We start from the raw sequence: 12,976 nt of genomic DNA on the forward strand, positions 1-12,976 counted from the left end.
CAGGACTTCCCCTCTGCTCCCACCCTTGCTCCCATCTGGGAGCTAGATTTCCGGAGAAAGCCCCATTTTCTTTTCCTTTGCTAAACTTAAAAGCCCCACCTGTAGCTCTTAAAAGCCTCATCCGAAGGGACCAGAGTGATAGCACGGGGGAAAGGGTGCTGGTCACAGCAGGAAGGGCGCTTGCTCTGCAAGCGGTCAACCCGGGTTTTATTATTGGCATCTTCCATGGTTCCCCCCACCCCCGCTAGTGGTAGTTCCTGAGTGCAGATCCAGGAGTAATTCCTGAGCACCACCTGGTATGGCCCCAGATGCTATCAAAAAATCTCACCTGGGCACTGATGGAGGGATGGGTATTCTATCATTGTATAACTGAAATCCAAGCACAAAAATGTGTAAATCTACAACTGTACCTCATGGGGATTCACTAATAAAAATCTAAATTAAAACAAAACCAAAAAAAAACCCTCACCTGAAGAGGTGCCGGCATTGCCCACTCTGGCCACCAGATGGCAGACAAAGACATCCATAAACCTGACCCCGCCGGGGTGGCAGAGGCTTTCCTTCCCAGAACAAGGGTAATGCTTGGCCTGCTTGCTTCCCGCATCAGCCTCTGGGGACCCTTGTCCTTATGGCTCCAGCCCATCTCAGGCCTTTCACTCATCACATCACGCCTGCAGCCACTTCACAAGATTCAGCTTCCCTGAATACGGAGGGGCTAAATAATTCGTTTTCTGAAGAGGGGCGGCAGATCCCCTTAGAAATCTCTGTTCTAGGGGGTGTGGTGCCGCCAGCAGGTCAATCTGTACCTGTGAGGTGAGTGCATCAGCAGCCTGATGGTGCCTTCAGACCTCCAGTTGCCCCCAAATTGCTGCTGTGCCTTCGGTTAGCCCCAAAAAACTTGGAGCAAAGTTTACTAAGAAAGTAAACGGTCAAAAGTTAGGTATGTGGGAAACACACCCACAAACCACCTCCGGCTCAGCTATATATTTGGAGGCATGGCCTCTCTGGTTTCTGATTGAACTGCTTAATGGCCATGATCCCAGAGACGCAGAAACAAATCTCGAAACCCAATGGCTTTTGGCAGAAATGTGTCCGGTCCCTGCAGTAGGTTACCGGTGCTGGACCAACCCAGGTGGGAATAGGTTTCATGCCTTGGCCATCCTTCAGAGGCCACTGGACAGTCAGGTTTGGGCCTCCAGTGACGAGACATGCAGGGCCTCACGGGATGGGGGTGGAGCCGGTCCTGTCCTCCCCACCCCAACGAGATCCCAACGTACGACCTCTCTGGCTCCTGATCAAGCTGCTTAATGGCCATGATCCCGGAGACTCAGAAACAAATCTCAAAACCCAGTGGCTTTTGGCAGAAATGCGTCCGGACCCCACAGTACGTTACTGTCGCCGGGCGACCCCAGGGAGGAAAGGGTGTTGTCCCTCCGCCTGCTCCCCCTTGGTGGTTCGGTGGCCATCATCCTCCAGAGGCCATTGGACAGTCAGGCTTAGGCCCACAGTGACGAAACTTGTTGGGTCTCACAGGATGGGGGGAGCCGTGCCTGTCCTCCCCACCCCAATGAGACCCCAAGTCATCACCCATGAACGGCCTCTGGCTCCTGATCAAGCTGCTCAATGGCCATGATCCTAAAGACTCAGAAACAAAACTCGAAACCCAGTGTCTTTTGGCAGAAATCCCTCCAGATTTAAGTGTTAAATTTCGGAATTTCAAAATCACATGACCCTACTGCAGCCACGCAACATCATATGTTATTCTTAACCAGCAATAGAACACAAATTGTCTACTGTTGCCTTTTCAGCAGATCTGAGTGTTGGGGTAAAATCTCAAATAATAATGGGGGGGTCTGGTGTCGAAATATTGAATGTGATCAAAGTAGAGAGAGAGTAATGTGGAAATCATCTGCCCCACAGGTAGGGGGAGGGTGTGGGATGGAGGTATACTAGGGTTTTTGGTGGTGGAGAATGGGCACTGGTGAAGGTACGGGTGTTTCATTGTATGACCGAGACTTAGACCCGAAAGCTTTTTAACTGCTCTCACAGTGATTCAATAAATAAAAGTATAAAAAATGAAAAAAATAAGGTGGAGTTTATGCACAATTCAATCAGCTAATCAGTGGCTGAATAAATAGCAGTACTCCTACATAAAAAAAAAAAAATCTCTGTTCTATGGGAACATCATCCAGCCACTGCAGAAAGGAGCTTATCAGTGACCCCGGGCCTCTTTTCCCAGCACACAGTCAAGATGAATAAAAATACAGGCCTGGGCCGGGGGGAGGCATGGAAGCTGGAGCACCCGCTTTGATGCAGGAACTTCAGGTTCAATCCCAGAAGGTGCCCCAGCATCACCAAGAGCAACCCTCGAGTTTCCAACTACCAGAGGGGAACTCCTTCTCAAAAAACTAAACAGTGGGGGGTATGGTGCCACCAACAAGTCAATCCATACCTGTGAGACGAGTGCATCAGCAACCTGATCACGCCTTCAGACTTCCAGATACCCCAAAATTGCTGCTGTGCCTTTGGCCAGACCCCAAAAACTTGGGCCAAATTTTCCAAGAAAGTAAACGGCCAAAAGTCAGGTATGTGGGAGACACACCCAAAAACCACTTCCGGCTCAGCCATATAATTGGAGGCATGGCCTCTCTGGTTCCTGATTGAACTGCGTAACAGCCATGATGCCAGAGACTCAGAAACAAATCTCAAAACCCAATGGCTTTTGGCAGAAATGCATCTGGTCCCTGCAGTAGGTTACCAGTGCTGGGCCACCCCAGGTGGGAATAGGTTTCGTGCCTTGACCTGTTTCCCCTGGCGGCCTGGCGGCTGCCATCCTCCAGAGACCACTGGACAGTCAGGTTTGGGCCCGCAGTGATGGGACACGTGGGACCTCACTGGATGGGGGTGGAGCCAGCCCTTTCCTCCCTGCCCCAACGAGACCCCGAGTCACCACCAACAAACGACCTTTCTGGCTCCTGATCAAGCCGCTTAATGACCATGATCCCAGAGACTCAGAAACAAATCTCAGAACCCACTGGCTTTTGGCAGAAATGTGTCCAGACCCCACAGTAGGTTACTGTCACCGGGCCACCCCAGGGAGGAAAGAGTGCTGTCCCTCTGCCTGCTCCCCCTTGGTGGTTCCGTGGCCACCATCATCCAGAGGCCATAGGACAGTTAGGTTTGGGCCCTTAGTGACGAGACACGTGAGGCCTCATGGGTTGGGGTGGAGCTGCCCTTTCTTCCCCGTCCCAACATGACCCCGATTTGCCACCCACGAATGGCCTCTCTGGCTCCTGATCAAGCTGCTTAACGGCCATGGTCCCAGAGACTCAGGAACGAATCTCAGAACCCAGTAGCTTTTAGAAGAAATCCCTCCAGATTTAATTGTTAAAATTTCAGAATTTCAAAATTGCAAGGGCACTACTGCAGCCGTACGACATCAGATGTTGTTCATAACGAGAAATAGAAAACAAATTGTCTACTATTGCCTTTTCGGCAGATCTGAGTATTGGGGTAAAATCCCAAATAATAATGGTGGGTCTGGTGTCAAAATATTGAATGTAATCAAAGTATATAGAGAGTAATGTGGAAATCATCTGCCCCACAGGTAGAGGGAGGGTATGGGATGGGGGTATACTGGGGTTTTTGGTGGTGAAGAATGGGCACTGGTGAAGGTGCGTGTGTTTCATTGTATGACCGTGACTTAAACCCAAAAACTTTGTAATTGCTCTCATGGTGATTCAATAAATAAAATTATAAAAACTGAAAAAAAAGTAAGGTGGGGTTCATGCCCAGTTCAATCAGTCTAATCAGTGACTGAATAAATAGCAGTACTCCTACATAAAATAAATAAATAAACAGAAGTCTACTCAGAAACAGGTGTCGTTAAACAGGTATCATTTCCAAGAATCAAATTGTATTTGGTGGTGGAAAATGTGCATTGATGAAGGGATGAGTGTTTGATGATTGCATGACTGAAACTCAAACATGAAAGCTTTGTAAATGTATCTCACGGTGAATCAAAAAAAGGGGGGGGAGGAAATAATAATAAAATTAAATTAATACTCACGATCACGATCATCCTGTTGTTCATTGATTGCCTCAAGCAGGCACCAGTAACGTCTCCTTCGTCCTAGCCCTGAGATTTTAAAAAGTGCCATATTCAAGGCTCTTTCAGGGTTAGAAGAATGAGACCCATCCTTGTTACTGGTATTTGGCATATTGGGTATGCCACGGGGAGTTTGCCAGACTCTGCCGTGTGGGCAGGTTACATTTGGTAGCCTTCCAGGTTGTCCAAAGTAGGAATGAGAAAATAAGATGTCGCGTGGCCGCAAATGAGGCCGAGCACTTCCAGGAGCTGGGTTTTATAGTCTCTGGGTCTTGGCCGTTAATGGGATCACAAGGCGGTGGGGGGCAGCTGGTGGGTGTTACTCCTGCCTACTGGAAGATGGAGGATCTGGGTGGAGGATGCTCAGTCCCAATCTGAGCAGGCTTGGAGATCTCAGCCCCGGGACTCACATGCCTTTGTTCCTCTGCCGGTACCTTCATGCGTGTGGAGAGTGGTCTCAGCATGGTTGTGGCTGGTTCTGGAGGTCTTCGGCTGCTGGAGCTCTGCTCAGGGCAGGCACAGAAACTCAACCCGCCCCCCTCCAAGGGGCCCCGGTGAAGACAGCGAGGCGCAGGGGCAGGAGAAATTAATACTCAGAATAGTATAGTATGTCACTGTCCTCCTGTTGTTCATCGATTTGCTCGAGCGGGCCCAGTAACATCTCCATTGGAGACTTTGTTGTTACTGTGTTTGGCATATCGAATACATCACGGGTAGCTTGCCAGCTCTGCCGTGCGGGTGAGATACTCTCGGTAGCTTGCTGGGCTCTCCGAGAGGGACGGAGGAATTGAACTCAGGTCACCATGTTGGCTGCATGCAAGGCAAATGCCCTACCACTGTGCTATCGCTCCAGCCCACTCAGAATAGAATAAAAACAAAAGTAATATGGAGTTCATGCCCAATTCAATCAGCTTAATCAATGGCTGAATAAATAGCAGTATTCCTACATTTAAAAAAATTTTTTTAAAAAGAATCAAAAGCTAGAAGTAACTCAAATACCCATGAATTATTTGAGTAAGTAAACTGTGGTATAGTTATACAATGAAAAATGTTATTAGTTTTTATTTTATTTTTTCAAATCAAAGTAACACTGCATTCATCAGAACATTTTATAAGTTTCAGGTATGCCTTGTAAAACACCAACATATAGGGTAACAGAGACAGTACATTGCTTTGCATGAGGCTGATTTGGGTTCGATTGTCAGCACTCCCTGTGTTCCCCTAGTACTCCAGGAGTGATCCTTTAACACAGAGCCAGGAGTAAGTCTGGCCACCTCCAGATAAGGCCTAACACAAACACACACCCAAATTTTTAAAATATATATTCAGCCATTGAAAAGTACAAAGTATTGATATGTGATATTTAAGTGTAGTTTGGATGAATAGTAAAAAAAATTATGCTTGGGCCACAAAGATAGTACAGGAATGAAGGCCATGCCTTGCATGCAGCCAACCCCACTGTGATCACTAACACCATATGGTCCCCCAGCATCACTGTGTGCAGCCCTTTATCCCCCAAGCATCACTGGGGTAGGGGAGAAACCTAAGGGCCTGAACAGCACCACATCCTGAGGCGTGAGCATCGAACCACTGTCTGGATCATAGGGAGTTACAGGAAGGGCCATCTGGGCACTGCTTGGGAGGTAGCCCACAAAACAGGACAAAATTTAAAAAAATAAAACCTACATGAAAGAAAGCAGACACCAAATCACATATTGTATCAGTACTTATTTGGTGGGGGGAAGTGTTGGGGCCATATCCAGATATCCAGCATTGCTGAGGGGCTATGATGTATTCGATATGCCAAACACAGTAACAAGAATTCTCACAATGGAGACATTACTGGGCCCACTAGAGCAAATCGATGGACAATGGGAGGACAGTGCTACAGTGCTACTCTGCATCAGTTTCATCCACCCTGGCAGGTAGGACTGAGCACCAAGCCCCACTCCGATCCTATTGACTGGTAACAAATGGGCATCTGGGTTCCAGCTACCAGCCCTCAAGGTTGGTGATGCAGTTATCTGAGCTCAGGAAAGCTAGACTTAGAGCTCAGGGCTGTGGAACTCCAAAGTCCATGCCACTCCCTCTGTCTGGGTGTGGTGGATCACTGCCAGGGTATCAGCATGAGCCAAAGGACTGGCCACCAGCCAGGTGGGCAACCCACTGAGGTTTTCATAACTTGACTAATACTTTACAGATGGGATATGGCCACAGACAGGAAGCTCATTCCACTTCTGCCACTGTCACTGCCGGTTATGAGTGATGAGCTTGGGGACAGCAGTGGGAACCGGGCCAGTCTCCTGGTATGGGCAGCCTTTCTGGTCCGGGGGTTCCTCTGCAGGGTCATAGAGGTGACAATGGGATGCACAGGCTTTTCATGCAGGAGGCCTCATATAACCTTCCAGCACCATAAATTCGCCAACGGGCCACCAGAATCTCTTGAGCATAGACCAGAGTATAAAGTTCAAGAAGAAAGAAGTCAGAAAACACATTCCTGGGGTTGGAGCAATATTACAGTGGGGAGGGCGCTTTCCTTGAATGCATCCATCCCCAGCACCTTGTATGGTTCCCAGAGCACGGCCAGGAGTGATTTCTGAGTTCAGAGCATCTCCTGGTGTGGCACAAAAACAAAATTTAAAAGACCCACATCAGAGCGGGAGATGGTGAGGCGGTGGGAGACCTGGGAATTGGGGAAAAGGTGGGGCGACCCAAGGAGGAGAGGCCCACTGCTCAGGCCAGAGTCTCTGCCCTCTGTGTGTGTCCAGAATGCCTCTGACTGGCCATGGGACTCCCAATGCCTGGGTTTTTCTGGTGACCTGTTTCTTTGGATTTGGGTATATGGGCGCCACCTGGTGGTCCTCAGAGGCTACTCCCAGCACAGTGCTTGGAATATACTGCAGTGTGCAGTGCTCCTGGAACCCTCAACGCCCGGGACCAAATCTGGGGCTCTGATACGAGAAGCCTTTTGAATCTTGCTTTGAATTTAATCAGCCCTTTGAATCATGCTCGGCTCCTGTGTTTCAAGGGGTCTTGGGACTTGTTTTACTCAGTGAGACACAGATGCGGGAATGATCTTTGTCACATAAGTTTCCTCCCGCTCCCTCACAAAGTAGGAGGCTGGCCCCAGGGGGCAGGGCAGGGAGGGAGACAGGGTCCCTCCCGCCCCCAGTCAGTGTGGAACAGGAGCAGCAGGCAGAGCAGGATACGCGGGTTTCATGCTTTCAGGCCCTTCCCTGCTCTCTGAAGCATGGGGCTGTCCCAAGTATCTGGCCCTGGGTGATAGGTGCAGGAGGGTTAGTGGCTGGTAGGCATGAGGTGAGTCCAGGAAGGTGATTGTTGGGGACGCCCTGGTGACTGGTGGATTTGCACTTGATGGGTACATTATTATTTACTTTAAGCACTTGCTAGCCAGGGAGACACAGGGACCCTCTCAGTCAGCAAGGCGCTGGGTATAGAAACATCAGAACAGAAAAGATCAAAAGAGCCGGTTATTGTCCTGTGTGTGGCAGCAGAGCCATCTGAGGTTCAGAGAGGGTGAGCGAGTTATACCCACTGCCAAGTAGCAGGTCTGTGAGTCCCGGAGACCCTGCTTCCTGCACTCAGGGCCTGGTTTGTCCTGCAGGAGAGTTGAGGGTGGGTGGGAAACAGAGAGTTCCTGAGGCTGGTCCAGTCTCAGTGGGAAGATGGAAGAACTTGTGTTCTGGCTCTGCTCGCAGCCCGTCAGTTCCCTGGGCATTTCTCCTGCCCAGCACCGCTGGTCTGGGTGCTTCTCAGCCCCACCCAGGACAGCCTGGGAGGGCTTAGATGTCTCAAGAGAGGTCAGTCATGGATGACTGGGAAAAGACTGAGGCAAACACAGCCCAGTCCACCGAGGGTGAGACCCTCATGAGGGCCAAGGGCAGGGGTCCCAAGCTTGAATGGAGGTCTTTGAAGCAAGTAAAGGCCAACTATGGATTAACCCCACACACCTCCACTGCCTTTATCTGGGTGGAGATTTTGAGAAGAGCCCCAAATCTCCCTGGGGGGAGCTCGGTCAAAGCCAGATGATGCCATAGGTGGAGCCTTTGGACATGGCTCAGCTCCTGACTGGCATCAGGGACCTGACAGCAAAGGTGGCTCAGCATGTTCTGGCAGGTACATGGTAAAGGTAAAGGTAAAGGCCCTCCCGTTGATCATCGATTTGCTCGAGCGGGCCCAGTAACGTCTCCATTGGAGACTTTGTTGTTACTGTGTCTGGCATATCGAATACTCTCGGTAGCTTGCCGGGCTCTCCGAGAGGGGCAGAGGAATCGAACTCGGGTCGGCCATGTTGGCCGCTTGTAAGGCGAACGCCCTACCCGCTGAGTGCCCATCAATCCCAAACATGTGTGGGCAATGCCAGTCTTATGTACCAGGGAGTGCCAAGTTTGCCAGGTAGTGCCAGGCTCACCAACATTGCCAGGATGTGTTGATATGTATCAACTGGTGCCAACCTCTGCAGGAGCTGCCAGTCTTTTCTACCTGTGTCAGGCAACATCTATATGTGCCCACTGAGTCAACTTGTACCAGACTAGGCCAGTGTGTTTCCACCTTGCCAATATGTGTGAGATGTGCCAGTCTATGCCCACATGTGCCAGTCTGTGTCAATATGTGCTTGATGTGACTACCTTGCCAGCTATGCCAATTGTGCCAAACTGTGCCTTTCTGTGTCTGTCTGTACCAGATATCACCAGAATGTGCCGGCATGTGTTATCATGTGCCACCCAGTTCCAACTTTATCATGTGGTATTCATATGTGCCAGGCTATGCCATCCTTGCTATGGTGGTGCTAGATTGTGCCAAACTATTCCAGATTGTGTCAAAGTGTGCCAGCCTTGCCCTGCAATGTCAGTCTGTGCCAACCTTTTCCAGTGTTCTGACCTGTGACAGGTGATATCCACCTATACAAAGTGATACCAGACTGTGCCAACCTGTATCAGTTCATGTCAGGGATGTCCACCAATCCCAAACATGTGCAAAGCAATGCCAGTTTATACCAGTTTTGCCAACTTATGCTCAATGGTGTCAGCTGTGCTCAGTGATACCAGTCTATGTTCCCAGTTTTGCAAACCTATTCCAAGTGATACCAATACATTCCAGATGGTGTCAACCTGTGTCAACCAGTACCAGCCTGTGCCTGGTGGTGCTAGTCTGTCCCCAGCCCCTCTCTACAATCTGTCTCCTCCTGTCTTTTGCAATGCAGGGAACTGCCTGTGGGATCTGGCCAAGTCTTTCCTCCATTCTGGGTCTGTTTCCTCATCTACACAATGGAAGACAGGCTCCCAATGGGAACAAAGACCATGATAAAATTTGGGAGGAATCTTGCCCGAGCTGGAGGGATGTTGATCAACCTCTGGAGATTTTTCTCCTGAGATAAAGATAACCTCTCTTTTTTAGTAGGTACATCCAGTTTTCAGCTGCCCAATATTAAGCAGAGACACCAAACAAGTAGGGTTGACTGTTCTCTGTGGCCCCACCAAGAGAGCGGCCTCCATGGTTCTGGAGAGCAGAGCCTGTTCTCAGAGCTGGCCCAGCGCTGGCACTGGAGTGAGGACAGAGCAGGACTCTGGGTCGCTGGGGTTCTGACCCCACCTCCACCTGCAGGTGCAGAGAGCAATGCCCAGAGGGACAGGGACAGGGGCCATGCTGTCAGTCTCCACTAATGTCTGCTCCAGAATGGCGTTCAGCTCATCTATGGTCTTGAAAACAATTCCCTCTATACCCCAGGGCCTAAACATGCTATTTAGTAGTGGGTGGGGTATGTGGCCCTCGGTTCTCAGAGAAGGCCCCTGACACCCCTCTCAAGGCAAACCTTTTCCGCCTTCCTTCCTCCTTCCAGAGCCAGTGTTGCTTCAGCAGGTGGGGACCCAAAGGAGACATTGGGATCAAACACTCCTCCTAGTTCCCCACCCGTCCCCCTCAGAACAGAACCCCGTGATGTCAGCACTCACCCCCACTGAAAACTCCAGTAATGTGGCCTCAACTCACCCAATTAGGGGTCATTCCTCCCAGAAAATTCTTCCCCCATCCCTGCCCTTCACTTACTTTTCCTTTTCTTTTCTTTAAAAAAATGCTTTTGTTTGTCTTTATTGGGGACCACATTCAGGCTGTGCTCAGGATTTAATCCTAACTCTGCTCAGGGATCACTGCTGATGGTGCTTGAGATTCAAACTGGGGTCAGCCACATACAAGGCAGTGTCTTGCCCCTAGACTATTTCTCTGGTCACCTACCTTTTTTTTTTTTCTGGTTAACTGTCATACTGAAATAGAACTTGTGGACCAAAAGGAGAACATATTGTTAAGTATTCTGCTCAATTCCTTTTCACAAATTAAACATACCACTAAGAAACCACTAAGGCTGGAGTGATAACACAGCGGGAAGGGCATTTGCCTTGCACGCAGCTAACATGGCCAACCCGAGTTCGATTTCTCCGCCCCTCTCGGGGAGCCCGGCAAGCTACCGAGAGTATCTCGCCCTCACGGCAAAGCCTGGCAAGCTACCCATGACTTATTCAATATGCCAAACACAAACAACAAAGTCTCATGATGGAGATGTCACTGGGCCCACTCGAGCAAATCGATGAATAATGGGAGGACCGTGACCATTACTAAGAAACCATCAATAGGACCAAGAAGTGACTACCCTCACAGGGGTTGGAGAAATAGTTCAGCACACGGAGTGTTCACCTTGCATGCTGCTAACCCAGCTTTTTTTTCCTGCTTTTTGGGTGACACCCAGCAATGCCCAGGGGTTACTCCTGATTCTGCACTCAGGAATTACTCCTGGCAGTGCTCAGGGGACCATATGGGATGCTAGGAATCGAACCCGGGTCAGCTGCGTGCAAGGCAAATGCCCTACCCGCTGAACTATCACTCCGGCCCACTAACCCAGCTCTGAACCCCTGCAGTCCCCTGAGCCCAACCAGAAGTGATCTCTGAGCTCAGATCCAGCAGTAATCCTGGAACACTGTCGGGTGTGGATCCCCCAAAAGAAAATTTAAAAATTGCTAGTCCCAGAAAACTAAATTAAACTCTTCAGTCGCCCTCAGCTCATACCTACCCTGGTCCTCCCTTCCCTGTCCTCCCTATCCTGCCCCTTCCACCATGAATGCCATTACTAAAGAAAGTCTGGAACATACCAAAAAGGTAAAGGCAAAAGAAAAAGAAGCAAAATGAGTGGTGACTGTTGCTCAGGACCAATTGTGGCTCTAGTTTGGCCATGGCACTCGTTTGGTCACAATTTAACACTTTCTGTCCCTTGGTTTTTTGAGGGAGAGGTGGAGTGCATACCTGGTGCTCAGGGTTTACTTCTGGCTTTGCACTTAGGGTTCACTCCTGTCAGGCTCAGAGAACCATATGGGGTATCAGGGATCAAACCCAGGTTGGTCACATGTAAGGCAAACGCCCTCCCGCTGTACTATCACTCTGTCTCTTTAGAACAAGGCTTCTTAAACATTTCCCTCTCAAAACTCCTTCTTGCCAGAGAAAGGCAACATGGGCAAACACTGTCAGAAGCACTTCAGATTCAGGACGTGGTGGATTTTGAATTCAAGTTTGATGGTTGCTCATGCAGAAAACTTTTACTATTGCCAAATTTTTTGTGACCCCAAATTTAGTTACATGATTGAGGTCATACCCAGTCTAAGCAGCTTCACTTTCGACATCTTTGAGTTTTAGGCATGTGATTTCCATGGAGATCTGGTCATACTCTCTCTATATAATTTCCTGTCTGCCCTTTTCAAGTTCTTAAGCCACATTAGCATTTTCCCAACTACTGGTGACAATAGACCTTTCCCTGTTTTAGTAGCTCCACTTATATTTGGCCATTTACCCCTCCCCACATCCACATGGGGAGGGGGGATGTAAATCCTATTATTATGCTAATTTTGTGGACAGTGGAACCAAGTCTCAGAAATCTAGAGTCTCCTAAGATGACACAGTTCCTAAGTGGCAGCGCTGGAATTCGAACCAGAAGTTCACCTCAGACCCACTACACTCAGTTGTCCGCAGCACAAGGTGTTGAGGGCTAGACTCTCCAGGCAGGATTGTTCTGTGCATGGAGTCTGTCTTTACTCTCCCCTCCAGTAACCTTGGGGTGAGGCTATTGGCAGGACTGTAGGTCACACATCACAAAGTGTTTTTGGAGTCTCCAAGACTGAGGGATGCACATTTTGAAGGTTCCTGCTCCAAGTGCACCCATGACCTCAATGGTCTGTGTCGTGTCCCTCCCGCCGCTGATGCTGAAGAATGAAGGCTCCTGCTTTGCAAACGGTACAGGGATGCCTGGACAGAATCACAGAGAGCTGTGGTCTCTCTGAACCCTCTCCCTATTTCCTCCCCTCAGTGCTTCTTCTGGACCACACTTGGCCTGCTGAGGGTCTTCCTTGGTTCTGGGTGACCTTATGATGCCAGGATAGAAGCCTGCACTCCAACCCTTCTGAGCGTCTCCCTGCCCACAAGGGATTCTTTTTCAAGAAACCACCAACAAAGCAAGGGTGCTGATCTCCACGAGAAAGTTCAGCCCACTGGGGTCCAACTCCAACAAGGGGAAAACAGGCAGCTCATGACCACAGTAAGGGGTCCCTTGGGGGACTGTTGTGCAAAGTGAAGGATAATGCAGGGTTGCCTGACAGACCTTGCAGGGGGGTGGGTCACTTCTCTCAATGCCCCTGAAAGGAGCCCAGGGCCTGGGAAGTGTGAATGGGCAGGAATGCCTCATTCATAGAGACACAGGATGAGAACTGGGGTCGGGAAGAAATCTCTTCAGAACCCACAAAACAGACCATGAGGGAAGGCGAAAGCCAGTCTATTGCAACCTTTTTCCAACCGTGACCTCCCCCTCCCAAA

This window comes from Sorex fumeus, unplaced genomic scaffold, assembly GCF_029834395.1.
Source record: "Sorex fumeus unplaced genomic scaffold, SorFum_2.1 ptg000122l, whole genome shotgun sequence".
In the NCBI taxonomy this organism is placed as follows: Eukaryota; Metazoa; Chordata; class Mammalia; order Eulipotyphla; family Soricidae; genus Sorex; species Sorex fumeus.